Genomic DNA, 24742 nt, shown 5'->3' with positions numbered 1-24742 from the left:
GCATCCTTTGTCCCTCTGCTTCATTCTTGTGTCAAACACAGGAACCAAGACACTAGTAATCACATCTAGATGTAAGACATATTATAAACTTAGGAGTAGTTATATTTCTATCCATTAACCGTTTTTCCTCCTTGCTCACAAGAATTTTCAGTACCTCAATTAACAGGTTTGAAGCCCAGAACGGACCATCATCGTAATCTTATCTGAACTGTGATGTACGAAAAACTGTGTTAAAATTACAAGTTATCACTTTAAGTTGTAAATGTTTTTCTGGTCCTGCTTGCAGTCTAAGGGACCTGTAGGAAAGCATGTTATCTGAGTCAGTCTTCAAATAGCTAGTTTACAGAAGGGTGGGTGTGAATTGTGCCTCTCAGTCTCAGAGAGCAGCCTGCTTTCTCTCTTTGTGTGTTTTTGGTTCATGTGTGTTAGGGGTCTGTATTTTAAGAAATGAAATAGTGTTAGGTTGAAACTTTCTTGCAAGAGAATTTTATGTTTGTGTCTAACGTCTATGTTTGTATAACATAACAACCTCCTACATAACACAGGCCATAGAATTTCACCAAGTGGTTCCCGGCATGCAGCCTATAACTTCTGATGATGAACTCTGTGGAAAAAAAAAATCATCCTCCAATGCACTTGGCAAAACCACTATCACATTTTTTTCAGCTGCAAGGAAAACAAAACACTTGTTTGGTTCCTGTCAGTCCCACTCTTCTCTCCCTACCTTCCCCACACCCGAAAAGGCACTGGACTTCCCTAGCAGAAAGTTGTCATTTTCTATGAATAGCTGATTATATGGTGAAAATGAAAGAAAGCAAAACATTGTATGGACTGAATGCATGAAAAGTTAATCTTTGCTCAATAATTTCAGCAAGAGAAGCTATGCTTGCTGGAGGAAATAGTGACAATTTGCTTTGGACCAAATTAGTGAAGATGTAATGTATCTTAATCACTGAATATGTCAGTTTTGCATGCAAATAAGAGAGAAATGAGAACTGGTGGTGTCACACAGCTTTAATGAGGGTGTGTGGTAAAAATAACATGAGAACAAGCATCTGCCTTAGAGCTTTTGTAGGCTACTAGGGTATTATTATTAGTTCTGACCTTCTAATTGCTTCTTTATTTTCTGTTCCCTGCTGCACAGAGAACAATATGAATGCATTCTGAACTCCTACATATCCCCCCCACGCATTCCCCTCCCCCCTTCTCTCACAAGGAAAATAAACAAACTACTGGTTTAATGACTAATTAGCTTGTACTTTCAAAAGAGTTTCATGAGCTTTTGTAAAAATGTTTGGCTTTGAACATTTTTCAAACAGAAATTGGTATTTTTGCCTCTCTCTTCCTCTTAACTTTCTGTACAAGCCAGCGAGGAACATTTTAATTAGAACACTGTCTGCATAACACTATACCCTACCTGCTTCTGTCATATTGGTACTAGGGAAACACTATAGTAAATTCCTCTATGTAACCAGGTCTTCCAATTGATCATAAAATGTGCTGAATATCAAAGGTTGAGCATCTGATTCTAATCTTTTTCTATGGTGTAAATCCAGAGTCACTCCATTGGAGTGGAGTGACTGGATTTAACTGGGATAAGAACATGGACCTAAGTCTTGGAGGATTTTCCAGTTACGGACATCTTAAAAGATTTGTCTCCAAGGTGAGTGGTGCTTGTTGGTTCTGCATGAGGTATTTGTTGCAGTACCAAGATGAAAGGAAAAGAAAAGTGTATGAAACATTCATAGTGGGGAGGGCTGGGGAAACTCTGTGAGAAGCCAATCAAGTAAAGCAGCACATAATGCACTGCTCTTCAGTGCGTCCTGAGGCTGAGGTAAACTCTTTTTGAAAGCGGTCTCATCCAGCTCCCAAACTGAAAGAAAGATGCTGTGAAGCTGTCCTTGAGTTGCAGGACAGAGCAGGCATTCTCTAGAAGTATGGTTGTAATTATGGTGTAAAGAGCTTCATCTATGCCTGGAAAAAAAGTAGTAATGGACTGAATTCATTCTGTAATCTCTGTATTAGAGAATGATTTAAAGGAACAGTATTTTTGGCGTTTATCCCAGGACAGTGTTGCGATGATCATCAGTGGCCAGTAGACATCACTATAATTCCATACAAAAGAGGATAAAAGCTAATTTATCAGACAGACCAGAAATATTGGATTTGCACCAAGCATAAGGTGAGTAACTGCCTGACAATCTTCTCTATATACACCTCTTAATCCTGGCCTTCAGGAATCCTTGCTCTCCCAGCCTCAGTACCTCTGTTGAACTACCAATCCTGTCAATTTTCTGATATACACAACAAAGAATGGCATAATCAACCCCATTTACAAGCGAGGCCTGAACAGAGATTTGAACCCAGGCCTCTCAGAATTTGAAGCAAAGGCATTAAAATACACTACACCACATCTCCCCTACAGTAATATTTAGTTTTTTCTTGGTGAAGGCTAAAATCTACAAATATAGAAACTAGTCCTGTGTAGCAAGGTAAGCATCTAATCATATTAGGCTAATCATATTATGGCTAGGCTTATATTCCTTCCATTTTTTTTCCACTGACTGGAACATATTTAAATCCAACACAATACTCATTAATAGGAAGGATGCTTAATTTTCTGTTGGGACAGTAACTTAGCTTTTCTATTATATTTCATGTGTTGCACTGTACTGAAAGTTCCAGCCCAAGTAATTCAGGAGATAGTTCTTTAGTACTTATTTAGCAATTTTCTTTCTTGTCAAAAGTACAAGTCATTTATACATTTCTCTGACCCCGGAATAGGTACAAAGGAAAATGAGGTGTATCTCTATGGGAAAGCCTGTAGTAAAAGCATGCCCTCTTCATTCATTAAGCAAGAATTGCAGAGAGTTGGGTGGAAAATAAAAAGGTTCAGACAGAAATGGATTGTTTTACTGAGATGACCAAATAAACCTTAAATTAATAGCTGTTGATTAAATTGGTCTATAAAATATGTTTTCAAAGTTCAGATGAATGACCAGCCAGTTATTAACATCTCTTGAATATACTTACTTAGATCAAAGTTTTATGTCCTCTATTTATTATGTCAGACATTGCTACCTGAAAATATTCACTCTTAAAATCTTATTACTGTCAAATTCTTTATTTAGACCAGTGATCTGACATTCTTGCAAGAGTGAACAATAAAGCTTTTTGCCTTTTTAACCTCCTGATCCTGAAGAATAAATCATTTATAACAGATTCTATTCTGTGCCTTTTCAGTGTTGTTGGATTCTTATCGGTCTCGGCGTCTGATTTAATGCATTCGTTCAGCTTTGCTTTCCTTATGAAGATGCTAAGGATATGTAAGAGTATAAAGAATTAAAAGAAAAGCCCAAAAATATACTTTATATTTAATAAATTAACCCAGTTTGGTTTAACAGGAAAGGAAGATGGTGGAATCATCCGATGCGGCACCATGATTGTGGTGAAAAGGCAGCAACTGATTTGCATAAGCACCTCTACCTACTCCCCATAACCTCTCTCATTTAGACCAGCAATGTCAAGATCCAGGCTCCATTTTTTCTCTCAGACCCACATGGCAGATCCTTGTGCTTGTGCAAAGCCCTGCTGACTTCCACTCAAATGTAAATATCTCTCACTACGCATCTGAAGGCAGCATCAGGGCCTAAAAGAACGTGGATGTTCGAAAATAAAAATACCCTTTTCTCTGCCTGTTTAGTCTGGTTGTTCCAGCATCTACACTATAATTTGATGTGTGAATGAAATATCAGCCTCCGTTCTTAGAGGGCAGCGATGTTGGGGGAAAAAAGGATTCCGACAATAACATGACAGATCATTTTAAGAACTGACTGCAAATGAAAGGCCTGATCCTGCCCTTCTTGTACACCCAACATTTCTCCTGACATCTCTGGATGTGCAAAGACAGCAAGATCCAACTCAAAGGGCAAAATCCATCTCCTGCAGGATTACACGCCAAATGCCGCTTATTGCAAGGATAAGAGGGACAATTAAAATACTTACCTTTGTAACTGTCTTCTTTCAAAAATATTCAGTAAAAGGCTTTGATCCACATGTAAGAGGAATGGCTCTACTTTTGAAAATCATTAGCTTTTTGGGGACTGAAATATACCTGAAATCATAGGAATCTGAAAACAAAGTTAAAATGGACTGATTGACACATTATTTTACATATTAATTAATTAATTAATTAATTAATATCAGCTTGTTGTATTTGAGATGACATTGGTGTCCCCATGCTGTACGCTAGTAATAGCTAAATGGAGAGAGATGGGATCACACCCTACGCCCACCTTTCCCCCTTCTGCATTGCTACAGAGGCACAAAGAGGTCATACATCAGATTTAACTAGTCTCCAGAGGAATACTCCATATAGGAATGTTATACTGGGAGGTGTTAATGGTCATTAATCACAGACCTAGTTAAAGATGAATGATGGGTGTACTAAGACTTTTCAGTCCACCAAAATGGAAGAAGCAGTTAAAATGCCCCTTTAGGTAGCTGTATGTGAAATAATATAAACTACTGCCCAAGGCACTGGCCAATATGACAAGGCTAAGCATAGCAAGGCAGAAGCTAAGCCATGTGGGTGAAGGGATTCCCTGGGGACTGATTGCAGGTGCATGGGCTGGGGAATTGATTGGTTGCTGCTTTGTCTGTCTAGGTATGCCCAAGGCAGAAAACCAGCAGAAAACCAGAAAAGCAGTGGGGAGAGTTGTCCTGGGACAAAGCCAACATCAAGTTTCTTTTGGACACAGCATTCACTGAAAAGGCAGACTTGAATTTCTTGAGCAAAGAAGCTGAGTCTTGTTTGTTTCTACTGTGTTTAGGGAAATAGGACTTTGTGTATATTCTTTGTAGATAATCAGGATTGCACCAAAGAAATATCTATCATCGCTTTCTCCTCCTAGTGGAAACAACCCAGAAAGGCCTGAAACATTAGCTAACAACTTATGTCAAATTCCCAAGTGATGCAGAACTGGTGCAAAGGAATGGCCAAGGAAAAGGAATATGGTTGGAATGCCACTATGCTCCAGTGATCCCTGATTGGGCATGACCCCTTTGAGCCATGGACTGTCAAGCTCATACTCCCTCTGGTCCTGCATTGAATGCAGATCAGCTGGACTGGAAATTGCAGTCCATGTACCATCACCTAGTATTGTGAAGCCTGACTCCTACTACCACTTTATAGGCTGATAGCACATGGGTTTTACCACGTGCATAAGTGGAATGGTTTGCATGAAGTTCCAGGATTTGGCAACTATCTACCTGAAGTTTATAAGTTGTCTTCCTAAGTTTTAATATTAGTTTTGCATTTGGGTGAGCCCAAAATCTTAAACCCAGCTAAGCAACTCGCAGGAGGTTTTATTACTCCAATGTGAATCTTCTCTCTGTAGCAATCACATGGGCACAGGTTTGGGATGGGGTGGAGGAGATGCCCTCCTAGGTTACTGACACAGGCCTGAAGCTAATGGACAGATTCTCTTTGACTTTGAGGTGAACTTTGGGCCAGGCTACAGAGAAAATGCTGATAGATCTTCAAATCATTCAACAATGTGCTGCTGTTGTTAAGGATGTCTGTGAATTCGAGCTCCATGCCAATTATTTCAGATGCCCTTTTACAGACAAATGGGGATTTCCGCCCCCACCCCCAGTTTCATTTTTCTGCAGGTCCATTGACCTGTAAACCTGACATTTGCTGGTTCACACTGATGGACATTTTTTTCCAGCTCTTCTCCTTCTAATCATGCTTAGCATTTGCACTGACAGTGAGAAAGAACAGACAACACAGCACAGGAAGTTAATACCATCAAGATGGTTGATACTTTTGCTTTTAAAATATAATTATATCATTATAATTATATATTATTTGTAAGGAATGTGCTAATTGCTCCTGTGTAAAATAAGAAACAACCAGAAACAAATCTTTGAATTGGCAAACTCTAGGGTCCTAATATAAAGCTCACTGAAATCAATGACAGGTTTCAGACAAGCTGTTAGTCTGTATCAGCAAAAACAAGGAGGAGTCCTTGTGGCACCTTAGAGACTAACACATTTATTTGGGCATAATCTTTCTACCAGCTTTGGATCAGGCCTAGTAACACACATGGGTATACAGGGCTTCTGTGTCAAATCATCCTGTTGTCAGAGGCTTGAACCCTTTATGAAGATGCAATACGAATTACTACTGAATCATACTCGCAGGTAGATTCTGTTAACTCTATTCTCGCTCAAGAATAGAAGGAATTGGGATGCAGAGGTGTCGCAGAGACAAAATTAGGGGCAGGCACTCTTGGGGACAAAGTTTAGGCTGACTATTCTTTGTTGTTTAAATTAGAAATAAATCCAAGCCCTAAGGGTGACATTCTACCCCCACTGACGCCAACGGGTGTTTTGCCATTCACTTGAACGGGGCAGAGTTTCACCCTAAATAGGGGCTAGACTTTGCACACTCGGTGTGTATACTGTGTCCAGAGAAGGGTGGGAACTCAGTCTGCTTATACTCTCCCTTCATTGATTGTGGGAATGGCCAGAAGTTGTACCAAAACACAAGAGGGCTTGTTCTCTCAATATTTTTGTGCCAATCTGAAGGAGGAAGTATCAAAAAGTCCATAACAGAATCAATTCTAATAAGCTTTCCAGCCTAGTTTTGTAAATTCCAAGAGATTTGGGTAGTCCAGTTAAGGTTCGGGCAAGCAGATATGAATATTTGATTCTACGTGGAAGCTGATCCTCAGATCTACCTTCTTTTTGGGCTATATCTTAACTCAACTATCTCCCCGTATTCCATAATTTTGGAATGGCAGGGTGGCTGCATGGTACTGAACCCAAAGGATATAAAAACTGTGGTACTTTGGCACCCCGAGGACAAGATGTGGTTATCTGAATGTAGATTTTAAGTACTGGATGTATATAGGAATGATATTCCCCTTCTCCACCATATAACCTATTTCTCAGTTCATCCGTTAAAAGCTATTTCACCTTAAAGAGGGTGCTCCAGATAACACTTGGGGAGATGGGTAATGGTTGACAGATCTGCCTTTAGATGCAACCTACTCATATTCATATGCCTGATGTTGTCTTTATTACTTATTTCCCTTGTACTCCACTGTCTCCACCTTTTCCACTCCTGGTGCTGCTTAACACTTATGTCCATCTAAGATACTTATACAGCTCCGATTACCATATTACTGGAATAATGTATTTAATGTACAACAAACTTGTCAGGTAGGGAAGTAAGTATTATCCCCATTTTATATATGGGGAACTGAGGCACAGAGAGATTCAATTACTTGACCAGCCATTGGACCATCCTTCCTCTCTTGAGGGATATTGGTGTACACTAGACAAGTGCTCATTGGGCATCTTCCAAACTAATATCAAAATAGTCGGTCTTCTTTGCACCCCTGCCCCAAACCTGTTCCCTCAAATTTCTGTTGTACGATGTAAGAACTACAACTACTCTGATTTCTTTGTAGTTTTGTTTTTTCCTACACCTCCAACAGATCCCCTTAATACAGCAGGTATTGAAGGTTCTGTGATCACTCACTATTCTGAGATAACATAAGAGACTGCAGATCTAGCCAGTTACACTTTATGTGCTTCCCGAAAGTCAAATGGGAAAAAAAAACAGAAGGCATGTGCTTCTGACCCTGAGGAGAGAAACCTGTTTGTGCCCATTCATTGAGGAAAACTCTCAAAAACATTTAATCTGTGTGAAAATAACAACCCTGGTAATGCTGCCAAGGTTAACAAGACCTGTGTGTTTATCTGATGAGTAAGCTCTAGTTTTGCAACTGAAAACCATCTTTAAAGACAACTTTAACTCAGGCTCCCAATTTTTCTCTTGGAAATGTTAGAATAAATAAAATATTGAATTTGTTTCTGCTTTGGGTGATTCCCATCTCCTTTTCTATTTTCTTCATCTCCTCCTGCACAAGATACTGTACTCATTATCCAAGGCATCCAACCCATGTTCACTGAGGTCTAAATGATTGCACAACAGTTACTTCCATGGCTGGACACTTAATCAATGAACAGTTCCATTGACACCAATAGGACTGCTCATGCAAGTAAGCTCTCATCACTGTGACTTAGGGTTGCACAGTCTAGCCCTGAAATTCCATCAGGCCTGTGCTTTTCTTATGACATTAGATGGAAGAAATGTCAGTAACTACAATTAATCAAGATAGTAAAAGTAACAATTATGTTAAACTGGACAACATCATGCATTGAAAGGTTGAAATATGTAACTCGTTTGTTTCAAAGACATTATATATATTAAAGTAATTAATGACTATGAATATATTAAATCTATAATAGTAATTTAAAACTACTTACAAACCATGCATTTCATCTGCCCAAAGTTTTGCTTCAGTTTTCATTCTAATAACCAAGCTAGTGAAAAAGTGGTTAAAAGAAACTTTAGAAGAGGAATATAGGAATCTGAAAATTTCTTGTATTATCTGAGAGCTGTTCAGTCATGAATTGTCTGTAATAATTAGCATGAGAATATCTCCTTGATGACATTCAAACTACATAAAAGGGCCTGCATTTCTTCCATCAAAGTGCATATGTATTAACTGAATCTCCAAAAGACGCATACTTTGATTGCATTATTTTAATAATTTTTGCATATGATTTTAGAATTTATATGTTTAACTTCAAGAAACTATAATATAAAAACCCAACCAACTAACCAAAAAATAAGTACCCCCCCCCCCAAAACAAAACATCCCCTCCCCCCAAAAAATCCTAAAAAGAAAACCCTCGGTCAGATTTCCTCAATATCTGGTAAACACAAATACAAAAAGGGAAAAAAATTGTTTAAATATGAAAGCTCATACATGTCCAAGATAAATCAACATAAATAAATATACCTTTTGGTCTCTCTAGTGATCCTATGAATGGTGACTAGGGGGGAAAAAAGCAGTCCTGGAAGCCATTGTATCTATTGCATACGGATTTCTCATTTCCTGTTTATTTTAAAGGCTTTCTGGAAATATGATTTTAATATATTTTTTTTGTTTTCTTCATTGTTCCAGTGTCATCAGGTCAGATTGGTTTATTACAGAAAGTAATGTGATTCCTTACAAATCATTTTGAGCCAGATCTTGAAGCTCAAGGTGAGGACATCTTTCAGAAACCGAATTCTTAGATAGACAAAACAGTGTAGTTTGAAGAATCAGTATTTGGACAGATAAAGTTGGACATATAATGTGAGAATTTTTTAGAAAATTTTGCAAAAGACAACATTCCCAACATTAACAGCTGTTCAGAATGGTTCAAATGGTCTCTTGCTAAAGTATAACTGTTGAGGATCCAGGTATTTGCCTTCTATATAGCAAAATATTGTAAGTTTAATAAAAAATGAGTTTATCCTGGACTTTACAGAATTAAGGAGCCAAAGAACTGTACAGAAGCTTAGCGTGAATATAGTTTCTGTATAAATAAAAATCAGTATTAAGCTGTTATTATGAACATTAAAAATGCTGTAATATATAATTCATGACTGGAAGAAATTGTTTCCTTTATCTTTTGGATAATGGCTTAATCCAAATCCCATTAACTTGAATGGTCTTTGGATGAGGGCCTAATTGAATGAATCTAGGATCTTGATGGTCAGTTTCATCCAGGGCAGTCCTGAAGATGAAATAGAAGGGGGAAGCTTACTCCTAAAATTGGGCTTATCAGCTCTACAATAAATTCAAAACCCCACCATTCTACTTCCTCAGGTTAAATTCTAGACTCATAATTGATGGTCTCTCCATTTGTACTTTATGTTGCCAATACATCCCTAGTCCATTTTGTGTTTCCACATTTATGCTGATATTTACATTATTATAGCAAATAGGAATTCTGGGGGTGAAAATGTCGGAATGTTATATATCAATTTTTGGCTACATTTTGTTGTTGACATTTTCTTACCAGAACTGTACAGTACCACAAAATAACCAACAAAAGACCCAGTGTGTGACCTTTCCTGAGCAATAATCATTTTGTCCTTTCTCCATGCCAGTCACTCCCTTTTTCTCCACACTCATCAATCTGCTTCCTGCAACTTTTTATAAAAAGACAAGCTGATCTTTCTCAGGTAATCAGCATTGGTGGGCCCAGGCCTCTGGCCCATAAAGGGACAAAGCCACCCTGTTATACCTCTGTCAAGGTTCCTCCCGCACTCTGAACTCTAGGGTACAGATGTGGGGACCTGCATGGAAAACCTCCTAAGCTTATCTTTACCAGCTTAGGTCAAAACTTCCCCAAGGTACAAAATATTCCACCCTTTGTCCTTGGATTGGCCGCTACCACCACCAAACTAATACTGGTTACTGGGGAAGAGCTGTTTGGACACATCTTTCCCCCCAAAATACTTCCCAAAACCTTGCACCCCATTTCCTGGACAAGGTTTGGTAAAAAGCCTCACCAATTTTCCTAGGTGACTACAGACCCAGACCCTTGGATCTTAAGAACAATGAACAATCCTCCCAACACTTGCATCCCCCCTTTCCTGGGAAATGTTGGATAAAAAGCCTCACCAATTTGCATAGGTGACCACAGACCCAAACCCTTGGATCTGAGAACAATGAAAAAGCATTCAGTTTTCTTTCAAGAAGACTTTTAATAAAAATAGTAGTAAATAGAAATAAAGAAATCCCCCCTGTAAAATCAGGATGGTAGATACCTTACAGGGTAATTAGATTCAAAAACATAGAGAACCCCTCTAGGCAAAACCTTAAGTTACAAAAAAGATACACAGACAGAAATAGTTATTCAGCACAGTTCTTTTCTCAGCCATTTAAAGAAATCATAATCTAACACGTACCTAGCTAGATTACTTACTAAAAGTTCTAAGACTCCATTCCTGGTCTATCCCCGACAAAGACAGACTATAGACAGACACACAGACCCTTTGTTTCTCTCCCTCCTCCCAGCTTTTGAATGTATCTTGTCTCCTCATTGGTCATTTTGGTCAGGTGCCAGTGAGGTTACCTTTAGCTTCTTAACCCTTTACAGGTGAGAGGAGCTTTCCCCTGGCCAGGAGGGATTTCAAAGGGGTTTACCCTTCCCTTTATATTTATGACAACCTCAATTGCATTTCTTGATTGGGCATATCATCTTCATGGCTGAATGCTGCTCCTTCCCGAAAGCCCGATGCCATATTGACCTTGGAGTTTACTAGTACTGAATCCACTGTTCAGGATGGAGTCCATGACATACCTTCATATATAATATGGCCCTTTATTGCTTTGTATTCTGGCCATCTGATAATGAAACCTAGTACCTTGTACATGCCTGGAAACAAGATTCTATTTCTCCAGTTACTGAGATTTGAGAAACTGACTAGATTTAAATGGAGTTTCAGTTCCATGGTATTGTTCATTCTTACTAATGACAGAAAAGTCTGACCTTTAATGGCTGTAACTAATGGTCACAATGCCTAGTATCACTGAGGAAGAAAGATTAGCAGAGTGTGGTGCATATGGGGACGGAGGGTACTGTAAGTTAGAGCAGCGAAGCTAGGAATGGTTTAGAACCTTTTCCTAGGGGCAGGGTTTTCTTGGTCCCTATTTACTCCTCCTAAGAGTGTAACATGCAGAACCCAGCTCTTATGCCTGGGAGTTGCTTTCAGAACCTTCAAGCAAACCAATATTCCAAGATTGTACCAGTTTATCAGGTACTGTACCAGGGGCTGATTACATATGCTAATTTATTGTAGCTAGCCAACTTCCATCTCCAGCATGAATGACTGGAATGTCAAAGAAGTGACTGCACCATCCTCTGACTCCCCCAGTCTCTGGTAACTGGATATCTCAGGAAAGGGACATGGGATGGAGAGCAGCAGCTGGGATGGAAACATTTGCAAAATGCTCTGTATCTGTTTGCCTGCCCCACTCTGCCCCCAACCCAGGCAAGACATCTAACAGGAGCTGGGAAATCTAGTGGTCTCTCCAGGGCATTGGTATTTGAGCTGTGCTTAGAACTCTTCAGGGAAATCATTGCTGCCATGCTGTTTGGTTCTGCTGTACTTGTTTACTCTACTGTGAATATTTGCTGCTGATGTTCAGTTTATTTCTGTTGGCTTCTGCTATTCCTTGTCGTCCCAGGAACATTTGCTGCCACTGTTAGGCTTGTTTCTGTTTGATGCTCTTGCACTGCATTTATCTCTTTGTGACCTCTCCAGTCACCTGGAGCATCTTTTTTTGCAACCACTTTGTCTCATGATGTACCTTGGTGGCTATCAGTTGAGTCAAACCAAATCTGAGTAGATCTCACTGCCAGGGTTTCAGCCATTGGTTTTCCTTTTCTTATTTTCATCTCATTACTCCTAGTTAGTAACCTTCATTCTGCCCTAAATAATTCCTTTCCCTTCTTGAAGTTTGTAACCTTCAAATACATGGTGTGTTCCCTCACCGAAGAGCAAAGCCTGTACCTTCAGTCTGGATGGATTTCATTTCAGATAAAGGGAAACTGCAAACAAGGAAAGAACAATATGAGTCTTGGGGGGGAGGGGGAGAAGAGAGAGAGGGGGGGAGAGAGAGAATATAGCATGTTATTCAATTTGAACTGGCCTCTTGAATTGATTCACAGCGGTACCCTACAGTAGACATGAAGGGAGACTCCTGGGACCGATGCTTCTCTCACTTACACTGATTTCACACTGGTGTAATTTACTTTAGTGGCATTAGTCTGGATTTAGATTGGGCTAGCTGAGATCAGAGTCAGATCCCTTACATTTAAAGGTGGCATCCCAGAAAAGACAATCCTAACATATCCCCTGCATTTACATTTATGCACACCACACTCTTCCCTTGGCATTTTTTTTCTATACCTTTACATTTAGTGGGAGGCCAGTGTTCAAGATGCGGGCAAAGGCCATTGGCACGATGGATGGTCAGCACTGGCTCATCTTTCAATTCCTCCTCTGTGTTTAGAGATCAACCTTCTTCTGTGTAATTTTTCAATTGCTTTCTCAGGCCAATAGAACACACAACTATTTCCCTCCGTAGTGATCACTTTGGGGCTGATCCACTGTCCATTTAAGTCCATAGCAAAGCTCGGATTACTTCAGTGAGTCAGGCTCAGGCCCACGGTCATGATTTTCACTTTCAGCAGCTGTTTTTCTTTCTTTCTTTACCTTTATCTTACAACTGGGCAATAGGCTTCTTGCATTGTCACCTCACCTTTTATTTCAGCCAGGTATGGCACTATCCTTGGCAATTCCATTTGCCCCCTTCCTCCTTCCCTCCTCTGTAATTTCAGATTAGTGCCTCTCCACTCTAGGTGTAAAACCATGGGAGGCACATTTTATAGGTCCTTTACTTGGTGCTGTTTTCCAACCATTTCTTTTATTAAATCAGGTCAAAGGAAATCAAATACAGAGCCAGATTCAGCTATCCTTACTCATGTTGGAAAATGGCTCACTCTATGAGCACCTACCCAATGAAAGTAAAGGTGACAGAATCTGTCCCTTAATTAATAAATGATATTTTAGAACTTACTGTATTGGAGTATTCTGTGTTGCACTGACTGAGGTGCAGGCCAATATGACAACAGCAAACCATTGAAATGTACTATTTCAGGTTTCACTTTTTTTTAACTAAGGTCCTATTAGGTGTCAGCACAAAGCAGTCTGCTAATTCATTTTGCTGCTGGATGATATGCACCAGGATAAATACGCTACTGAATGTCCCCTGATGAGTAACTGGCTTTCCTGAGGAAGTAACCCAGAAGTGCTATCTGAGACCTCCATCTTCAAGTAATCTATAAGCAACAATCAGATATTGTAATGCCTTTACAGTCTTAACAGCAGACTGTTCCTATGTCCTGTCACTGGAGAGGATGGATGATCTTGTGTTGACTAAAAGAAAAGGAGTACTTGTGGCACCTTAGAGACTAACCAATTTATTTGAGCATAAGCTTTCATGAGCTACAGCTCACTTAGTCTCGAAGGTGCCACAAGTACTCCTTTTCTTTTTGCGAATACAGACTAACATGGCTGTTACTCTGAAACTTGTGTTGACTGACACTCAGATGTGAGGCTCAACCCAATTCAGGTTGTTACTCAGGTTATAGCCAGAATAGCACTTATTAAGCCACCCTTCCCTGCAGCTGGTCACAAAGGACATGGTTCAAGGGAATGGGGCATTATGGGTCTTTCTGACACTCTGGTGATCTTTAGCTGCCCTATCAACCATTTAAGGCCATTGGCAGGGGGCAAAATGCCAGAGAGCAGGGGAACCAGGAACAGATGGCCCAAAAGAAGGAGAATACAAAGTCCACCTTTGCACACCCCATTTCTGAGATGAGCTGTGCACTCCTCAGCTTATTTGAGCATGAGCTTTCGTGAGCTACAGCTCACTTCATCAGATGTTTACCGTGGAAACTGCAGCAGACTTTATATACACACAGAAATCATGAAACAATACCTCCTCCCACCCCACTGTCCTGCTGGTAATAGCTTATCTAAAGTGATCAACAGGTGGGCCATTTCCAGCACAAATCCAGGTTTTCTCACCCTCCACCCCCCCACACAAATTCACTCTCCTGCTGGTGCTAGCCCATCCAAAGTGACAACTCTTTACATAATCAAGTCGGGCTATTTCCTGCATAGATCAAGGTTTTCTCACATCCCCCCCACCCCCATACACACACAAACTCACTCTCCTGCTGGTAATAGCTCATCTAAACTGACCATTCTCCAGGTTTAAATCCAAGTTAAACCAGAACATCTGGGGGGGGGGGTAGGAAAAAGCAAGAGGAAACAGGCTACCTTGCATAATGACTTAGCCACTCCCAGTCTCTATTTAAGCCTAAATTAATAGTATCCAATTTGCAAATGAATTCCAATTCAGCAGTTTCTCGCTGGAGTCTGGATTTGAAGTTTTTTTGTTTTAAGATAGCGACCTTCATGTCTGTGATTGCGTGACCAGAGAGATTAGTGGAAATCTATCAACTGCATGAAGAAACTTGTACAGATACAGACAGACATCATCTTCCTTTCCAAATGCAAACAGATGGACATCGTACCAAAAGGACTGAAGGTCAAAAATCCATTACAATCTACATACCACACAGACTATGCTGACAGCTTGTGCCTCACGCTCTCAAAGAAACTGCGGAATCACCTGATCAAGATCCTCTACAGCAAACAGGGAAAGATTAAGAATGAGCTCTCAAAAATGGATACTCTCATAAAGAACCAACCTTCCACACAAACTTCCTCGTGGCTGGATTTTACTAAAACTAGACAAGCCATTTACAACGCACACTTTGCTTCTCTACAAAAGAAAAAAGACACTAAACTTTCTAAACTACTACATGCTACAAGGGGCCACAGCAATGGTTCCCTCACCCCACCTAGCAATATTGTTAACCTATCCAACTATACTCTCAGCCCAGCAGAAGCAGCTGTTCTATCTCGGGGCCTCTCCTTCTGCCCCTCCACCCCCACGAACATGATACAGTTCTGTGGTGACCTAGAATCCTATTTTCGACATCTCCGTCTCAAGGAATATTTCCAAAATACCTCTGAACAACATACTAATCCACAGAGGTCTCCCTGCCAACACTACAGAAAGAGGGATTCTAGATGGACTCCTCCTGAAGGTCGAAACAGCAGACTGGACTTCTACATAGAGTGCTTCCGCCGACGTGCACGGGCTGAAATTGTGGAAAAGCAGCATCACTTGCCCCATAACCTCAGCCATGCGGAACGCAATGCCATCCACAGCCTCAGAAACAACTCTGACATCATAATCAAAAAGGCTGACAAAGGAGGTGCTGTTGTCATCATGAATAGGTCGGAATATGAACAAGAGGCTGCTCGGCAGCTCTCCAACACGAGTTTCTACAAGCCATTACCCTATGATCCCACTGAGAGTTACCAAAAGCAACTACAGCATTTGCTCAAGAAACTTCCTGAAAAAGCACAAGATCAAATCCGCACAGACACACCCCTGGAACCCCGACCTGGGATATTCTATCTACTACCCAAGATCCATAAACCTGGAAATCCTGGGCGCCCCATCATCTCAGGCATTGGCACCCTGACAGCAGGATTGTCTGGCTATGTAGACTCCCTCCTCAGGCCCTACGCTACCAGCACTCCCAGCTACCTTCGAGACACCACTGACTTCCTGAGGAAACTTCAATCCATCGGTGATCTTCCTGATAACACCATCCTGGCTACTATGGATGTAGAAGCCCTCTACACCAACATTCCACACAAAGATGGACTACAAGCCGTCAAGAACACTATCCCCGATAATGTCACGGCTAACCTGGTGGCTGAACTTTGTGACTTTGTCCTTACCCATAACTATTTCACATTTGGGGACAATGTATACCTTCAGATCAGCGGCACTGCTATGGGTACCCGCATGGCCCCACAGTATGCCAACATTTTTATGGCTGATTTAGAACAACGCTTCCTCAGCTCTCGTCCCCTAAAGCCCCTACTCTACTTGCGCTATATTGATGACATCTTCATCATCTGGACCCATGGAAAAGAAGCCCTTAAGGAATTCCACCATGATTTCAACAATTTCCATCCCACCACCAACCTCAGCCTGGTCCAGTCCACACAAGAGATCCACTTCCTGGACACTACAGTGCTAATAAACAATGGCCACATAAACACCACCCTATACCGTAAACCTACTGACCGCTATTCCTACCTGCATGCCTCCAGCTTTCACCCTGACCACACCACACGATCCATCGTCTACAGCCAAGCTCTGCGATACAACCGCATTTGCTCCAACCCCTCAGACAGAGACAAACACCTACAAGATCTCTGTCAAGCTTTCTTACAACTACAATACCCACCTGCAGAAGTAAAGAAACAGATTGATAGAGCCAGAAGAGTTCCCAGAAGTTACCTACTACAGGACAGGCCTAACAAAGAAAATAACAGAACGCCACTAGCCGTCACCTTCAGCCCCCAACTAAAACCCCTCCAACGCATTATTAAGGATCTACAACCTATCCTAAAGGATGACCCAACACTCTCACAAGTCTTGGGAGACAGGCCAGTCCTTGCCTACAGACAGCCCCGCAACCTGAAGCAAATACTCACCAACAACCACATACCACACAACAGAACCACTAACCCAGGAACTTATCCTTGCAACAAAGCCCGTTGCCAATTGTGCCCACATATCTATTCAGGGGACACCATCACAGGGCCTAATAACATCAGCCACACTATCAGAGGCTCGTTCACCTGCACATCCACCAATGTGATCTATGCCATCATGTGCCAGCAATGCCCCTCTGCCATGTACATTGGTCAAACTGGACAGTCTCTACGTAAAAGAATAAATGGACACAAATCAGATGTCAAGAATTATAACATTCATAAACCAGTCGGAGAACACTTCAATCTCTCTGGTCACGCAATCACAGACATGAAGGTCGCTATCTTAAAACAAAAAAACTTCAAATCCAGACTCCAGCGAGAAACTGCTGAATTGGAATTCATTTGCAAATTGGATACTATTAATTTAGGCTTAAATAGAGACTGGGAGTGGCTAAGTCATTATGCAAGGTAGCCTGTTTCCTCTTGCTTTTTCCTACCCCCCCCCCCAGATGTTCTGGTTTAACTTGGATTTAAACCTGGAGAATGGTCAGTTTAGATGAGCTATTACCAGCAGGAGAGTGAGTTTGTGTGTGTATGGGGGTGGGGGGGATGTGAGAAAACCTTGATCTATGCAGGAAATAGCCCGACTTGATTATGTAAAGAGTTGTCACTTTGGATGGGCTAGCATCAGCAGGAGAGTGAATTTGTGTGGGGGGGTGGAGGGTGAGAAAACCTGGATTTGTGCTGGAAATGGCCCACCTGTTGATCACTTTAGATAAGCTATTACCAGCAGGACAGTGGGGTGGGAGGAGGTATTGTTTCATGATTTCTGTGTGTATATAAAGTCTGCTGCAGTTTCCACGGTAAACATCTGATGAAGTGAGCTGTAGCTCACGAAAGCTCATGCTCAAATAAATTGGTTAGTCTCTAAGGTGCCACAAGTACTCCTTTTCTTTTTGCGAATACAGACTAACACGGCTGTTCCTCTGAAACTCCTCAGCTTGTGATCCATGTGACATTGTTACCAAGAAGCAGCCGTGACATGTAAGTTATTCCAAACATAATGCCTAATGCTGCTTTCTCTATTTGAGATCTACTTTCTCGGAGCCTTCCATTATAGTCTAGAAACAAATCCCATCTTTACATATATGCAAGCTGACAACTCCCTTCCCTCCTGCAGAGAGAGACTGCATGCTAGCAGCAGAGGAAGCCTGGCATTAAAATGCTCTGAGCTATGGGGACTACTTTGGTTTGTTTTTTCCGCCTCAGAAAACATATGATCTCTCTCATTCCAAATTTATATCACATTTTTCCTTAACCTTCAGCTTGTTAGTGATGATGAATTTGGAATCTCTTATAATAGCTTAGCCTTGTCAAAAATGATCTGGGGATTCAGCCCCGTTCTGAATGGTGCATGTGTTCTCTACCTTCATATTAAAGTATGCCAGTCTACACCACTATATACCCCAAACTAGTTAGTTAATTCTGGAATACAACATATATTGGTTTGTATCTCTCTCAGTTATCAATATAGCATCGAAATAACAGATGACACCATGTAACTACTAGAGCACTTGATCCATCATTTTCTGCAAGGCTGCAGGTGCACTCATGATACCCTATGTCAACCTTTTATGCCTGAACAGGCCCTTTGCATGTGTTCACAGTAAGGATTATTTGTGGAACCCAGCTGATGATGTGCTTGAGATGGGTCAAGTTTTGTAAACTTCACCCCACCTGCCAATTTTGAAAGTAAGTCTTGAGGTTTTGGAACTGGGTACTGATCAACCTTCAGGGGTTTATGGCCTGAATATGCACAGAGCCTAGCACAATGATGCAGTGGTCTCAGTTAGGGCCTCTTAATAAAGGCCTACCTTTATTAAGAGGTAGGCCTACCATTCTACCTTAATGAAAAAAGTAAAAAATAATTAGCTCCATTAGTAAGAGTTTTTCCATTGACTCCAGTAGGCTTTGGATTGGGACCTTAAAGCATAAAGGTCTGATGTCATCATTTTCTGAAATACTATGGGAACTAGGTTGATCCAGAATAGCTATGCTTGTTGTCAGCTGATGCATGCTCCAAAGCAGAGGTGCATGGTGACTTCTATGTTGTGGAGGGAGTTGTAATTGGGGATGGAATCTGGTTCCTACAATGTACAAATCCTGACTAAAAAACTTAAATGAAACCTTGTAGAAAGTTTGAAACAGTTCTGATGACCCTTTAAATAGCATTTCAGGAGGGTGCAATACTGTATTTCTGGATTTTCTTCGGGTCTGGAAACAGGAGTGCTTTACTGCCACAAGAAAGGTTTTGAGCATATTTCTGCGGACTAAGATGATTTGGATAAGCTGGGTGAAGCACTGAAACATGTTAGCGTTCACCTGAACTTCACTGAGCCTCTGAACATTAGAACTTCACCCATTGTTGTTTTTAGTCAGAAATGAAACCTGTTGACCTAACTTAAAAAATAGTGTCAAGAATTCCAGGATAGCAAAATTCAGTGCTAAGGCTTGCAACATACAATATTTGTTTTTAATCTGTTTTGTGTTCATTAAGAATGCACAACAGACACACAACTCCCCTCTGTTCTTTGCCTCTTCTATCTTGGGACATTAATTATCATATATTGCTCCAACATAGACAGTACCTCAAATCTCTACAGCATTTGCCCTTCTGCATAATCTAGACAGTGATTATGTTTCTAAAAAGAATTAAACAGGAATGAGCTTTTTTTAAAACCAGAGATTCAAAAGGAAATGAAAGTTTCTTGCATAGTCATAGTAAGGATATTAAATGCCTTCTTTGTCTTTTCTTGATTGCTTATCGTATGTAGAAAGGTTCATTTTTAGATATAAGTGGATACCTACTTCAATATCTTTAAAGCCATATAAAAATCCTGGTATCAAACATGAACAAGCACTTTCTGGTTTGAATGCCTGTCTCATAATGCCATTCAGACCTGCTCATGTCACACAGTTTTGGAACTCTTTGAAAACACACTTTGTTGTGGGCTAGAAGACAACCAGATTTAGAGCTGCTCCAGTATCTCTGAATCTTAATTTGCCTTACTTTCCCTCATGTTGATTTACATGAGACACACACGGGGTGGGAGAGACTGGGGGGAGGCGGGGAAGGAGAGATGAAATCTGAGTGACTTTCAGTCCCTTATCAACTTGAAGCATCACACAAAGTTTAAAAAAAAAATTAGAATGCAGATATCTGAGTATCTTATTGGAAAGTCCTTTGGCAGAGGCAATGAGAAGACAAAAGACTGCCAATCTCCACTTCTCAGGAGCCTCTGTAGCAGTCTCTGAAGCTCACTGAATCACTTTATTCTGTATTATTTTCTGAAAGAATTGACAATGTGTGCAACAGCCTCACTACAGCCCAAGAACTGTTTGCTGCCGATAATCACAAATCAATCTGAGTAATACATACCTTTGAGAATTTCATGATCTGTTCATGGACAATCCACGAAACAGCGGGAAAAAAGAGCGGAAATGAGCTGAATAAATGATTGGTGATGTATTATTCACTCCCCTTTGTGCACATTTTAAGAGCTGTGAGATAATAATGAAAGTAAATGGTAGATACTCTTCCAAAGTAAAAGCACATTTTTAATGAAATATAAATATTAAATGGAATTTTATATGGAAATTCTCTGATGTTTTATACATCATTTCTAAGGGGATAAAAGTATATTTTTGAATCTCTTGAACTGACATACCATTAATTAATATGGATAGGGTAGATATTATGCTTAGCTGCGTCAATTAAGTCATGACTGATGTACTATAATTTGACATAATGTACCACAGTGATGACAAGTTAGCTCTGTGCTCATTTATTTTTACTTTATTGATTATTGTGTTATTTAATAGGATACAAATAATAAGTAGAGAGAAAAAAAATTGTTTTTCATCAGAGTTCAAGTTCATTCCCCACACTTGTGCAAGTGGAAGGGGGCTCTTGTGCTGATTCTGAAGCAGGGGACACAGCGGCATCTGCACAGCATAGATTCATAGATTATGTGGCCAGAAGGGACTACGCTAATCACCTAGTCTCACCTTTTGTATAGCACAGGCCACAGGACTTCCCTAAATTAATTCCTGTTTGAACTAGAGCATATGTTTTAGAAAAATCTTCCTTTCCCTGCACATCCCCAGGAAGTGTGGCTTTAGAAGGCTATGCTCCCATACTTTCCTTAGGCCTGATCTAGCTCCCATTAAAGTAATAGGAAAGAATGACATGGACTTTACTGGAAGTTGGATCAAGCCCTTGTCCCCAAACATCCCTCCTGCCCATTGATTATATAGAAAATGTGTGCAGTTAACCTCAAAGAATTTCTATTCCCTCTTTGTACACAGGGTTCAACCAGGAACAGGCTTCCAAGAGAGGCGGATCACTAGAGGTTTTAAACAACAGATTGGACAAACACTTGTCAGGGATGGCCTACCTTTACGTGGTCTTTCTTCAGTGCCAGAAGCTGGGAATGGGCGAGAGGGGATGGATCACTTGATGATTACCTGTTCTGTTCATTCCCTCTGGGGCACCTGACATTGGGCACTGTCAGAAGACAGGATACTGGGCTAGATGGACCTTTGGCTGTTCTTATGTTCTCAGTGCAGGGGGCTAGATTTGACCTCTCAAAGACCCTTCCAGCCTTACATTTCTATGATTCTATGACCCTGAGGGGCTGATTTAGCCCAAAACAGAAATTTCTTAGGAGAGTCATTGCTAAAGAGAATACTATAGTTAGAATAATTCATTGCTTTCTTAAATTATGCAGATGCCTCATAAATTTAATTTTCAGTCTTCCACTAGCTTGTGTCATGGATACTTGGAAATCACAAATAGCAAGGTCAGGGTAGCTAAATCACACTCATCATACTCGTGAATATTTCCACTGTTGTCAATGGAACTACTCATGAGTACGCCGAGTTGGACATGGCCCCATCTCCATCCAACCCTCAATTTCTTTCATGCAAACTCAGATGATGGGATTTTAATATAGTTTGTTAAACAAATTAATTAGTTCTTCCAAAAGACTAGCAAATCAGAAGACCTGAAACACAGGAGGCTGCATGGAAAAAGGAAGCATGTTCTAAATGTACAGCTATAAAAGACTTAAACAAACAAACAACAAACATTAGCTGTGAGAATACGCAGTTAACAAAGTTTGATATTTGTAACTGGAGCCCTACAGAGGGAGATTTCTGAAGCACATTTGGAGTTCATCAGGTTTTTTTTGTTTGTTTGTTTTTAAACTTCTTCTGGATTTCAGAGCACTAGTGAAATGGACAAGTGTAAAACCATTCATATTTGGATGGCACCTACAGAAGCTGAAGAGATTGACTTTGGAAAACAAACGTTATGTACTGGGGAATACATATCTACTGGTCCCTAAAGCCAACACCCTGTCTTCCATCTCATCACTTCTGGAGACTCATTCCTCCCGAAAGGAAAGATGGTGCTGTGGGTAAACACTGGGCTGGGACGTAGGAAATATTGAGTCAGTTCCAGCTCTGCCACAGACTCCCTGTGTTGGCCAAGTCATTTAATCTCTCAGTGCCTCAGTTTCCTCTTTATTACGTGAGGGTAACATTACCCCCTCCCACCATTAGCCTGTGTTGTTATTTGGATTGAAAACTTGCTGAGGAATTGTTTCACACTTTGTGCTTGTACAGTGCCTGGCACAATGGAACCGTGGTTGGCAATCCTGTAGTAAATAAGATACATAGACAAATAATCCATAAAAATCCAATCTAGTCAATCAGCAACAGGGCAGGAAGATGGAGATAGACACTTTATTTTTGTTTATTTATAAGGAACAACTATACACACACACACAAATCCTAACAATTAACACAATGCCTTTTCACTTCTTAGACTAAGATCTAAGTACATACAATAGGAAGACCTAGCTCTTGCCTCAGAGTCCAGCAGAATGGGACCCTGCTCCTGATCAGGGGCTCTGCATACTAGACAATAAATAATTAATGCAATTATGCAATCATTGTTATTTGGAGATTTCTAGTGTCCCTGATAAACAGTGGATTCTAATCAAGCTTGCTCCATCCCATGGGGAAACCTGCCTGTCCCCAACTCCCTATGGGATGGAAACTTTGCAAGGGTTCATCTCAGAGGGTTCCTTCAAATTCTGTTGTTTGCCCTCCAGGCAAGAAGCATAGTGTTCAGACCCCCAACTGCACAGATCCTGGGTAGAGGCCCTGTGCCATCTACTGTCTCTGGGGTCTCTTGTCCCCTCTGATTCTCTGGCAGGGTGACTATGGAGTTACACTCTTAGAGGGATACCTTCCTGCTGCTCCCACACAGGAATCATGTCCCTGTTCAGTTGGATTATCACTTGCTGGTAGAAGGAGGTTAAGAAAATGGTACTACCATCCCCCACTTCCACTTTTCCACATAGTCCTCTGTAAGATCCAGGAGTAAGACGTGGTACCATACTTTTCTGCCTCGGGAGAGGGAGATCCATGAACAGAGGGTCCCTTCCACACAGACATCCAGCACATGGTAATTATTAACTAAATGCATTGTAGGCTGCATACTAACACATAGTTATTTTTTCCTTTCATTTAATTAGTGTGGTAAGCTTTAAGAACTGGTTTATATAACAATTAACTTTTCAACTAAGTAACAAAGTACAATTGTTCAATGAACCATAGGAATGCATGTTCCATATATCAATGTTTATAAGTGTATTTTATTCTTGTCACTTCCAATGTTTGATCTGAAGCAGAGAAAGATTTCAAAACCTCAAAGGTGTGCCCTGAATTCAAAAGCTTTGGGGAGGGAAGTCTTTTCGCAAGGCTCTGCCGTAAGAATGCAAATCACTTGTTTCGCTTACTTGTTGTTTCACTTGTTCTATTTTCCCATATTTTCACTGCAGACTGAGTCTCTGATCTCACTTCTCCTTTGATACTGACAAATGAGGGTCAACAAGAAAGGCTTCAATGCGAAGTAGAGTCTACCTAAGGATAAGCCTCACTTTCAAATTAAACCCTTCTAGTATATCACATGATCTGCAAACCAGGTGCATCACTGTTAAAATCTAGCTATGATCAAAGGTCATGAATGTGGCTCTGAGAAACTGCAAAAAAGATATTAAAAATAACTTCAGTTGCTCTCTAAAAGAAATGGTAGGCCAGGGCATTGTGCTGATGGCATCTTGCATGGAGTTATTGCTGTGAAGATGAGCCTTGATCCAAATTCTCTCTTTTGATAACTTGGTTTAGTGGCACATTTTTTGCATTATTATGTTGCCATTCCAGGCTAGTCACTTGCTGATGAGCTTCATCTGGGCATTTTTGGAAGCTAGATTTCACCCACAGGATGTATTGTTGTCCAGAAGAAAGGAAATACTGCAAGTTTCTGCCCCTAGGACAGCCAGTAATGAATAATCTTGATGATGACTCCAGCCAGGACTGACAGTTGTTCCAAGGCCCTGAGTTTGAGGGGGCTCCCAAAACACCTGTGTAAATAAAGTGAAATGGACATGGGTGAGGTCCCAGCAACAGTGAGGTACTGGGGACCCAATTTTCTCTTGACAGGCCTGCCTCCAGCCATCTTCTGGTGAGACAGCTGGACTTTGAAATCTGTGTTTAACTTTCCTTTGAAATTGCTTGAGAAGCTGGGAG

Source organism: Lepidochelys kempii, chromosome 11 (genome assembly GCF_965140265.1).
Source record: "Lepidochelys kempii isolate rLepKem1 chromosome 11, rLepKem1.hap2, whole genome shotgun sequence".
Lineage (NCBI taxonomy): Eukaryota > Metazoa > Chordata > Testudines > Cheloniidae > Lepidochelys > Lepidochelys kempii.
This window is presented reverse-complemented; position numbering follows the sequence as displayed.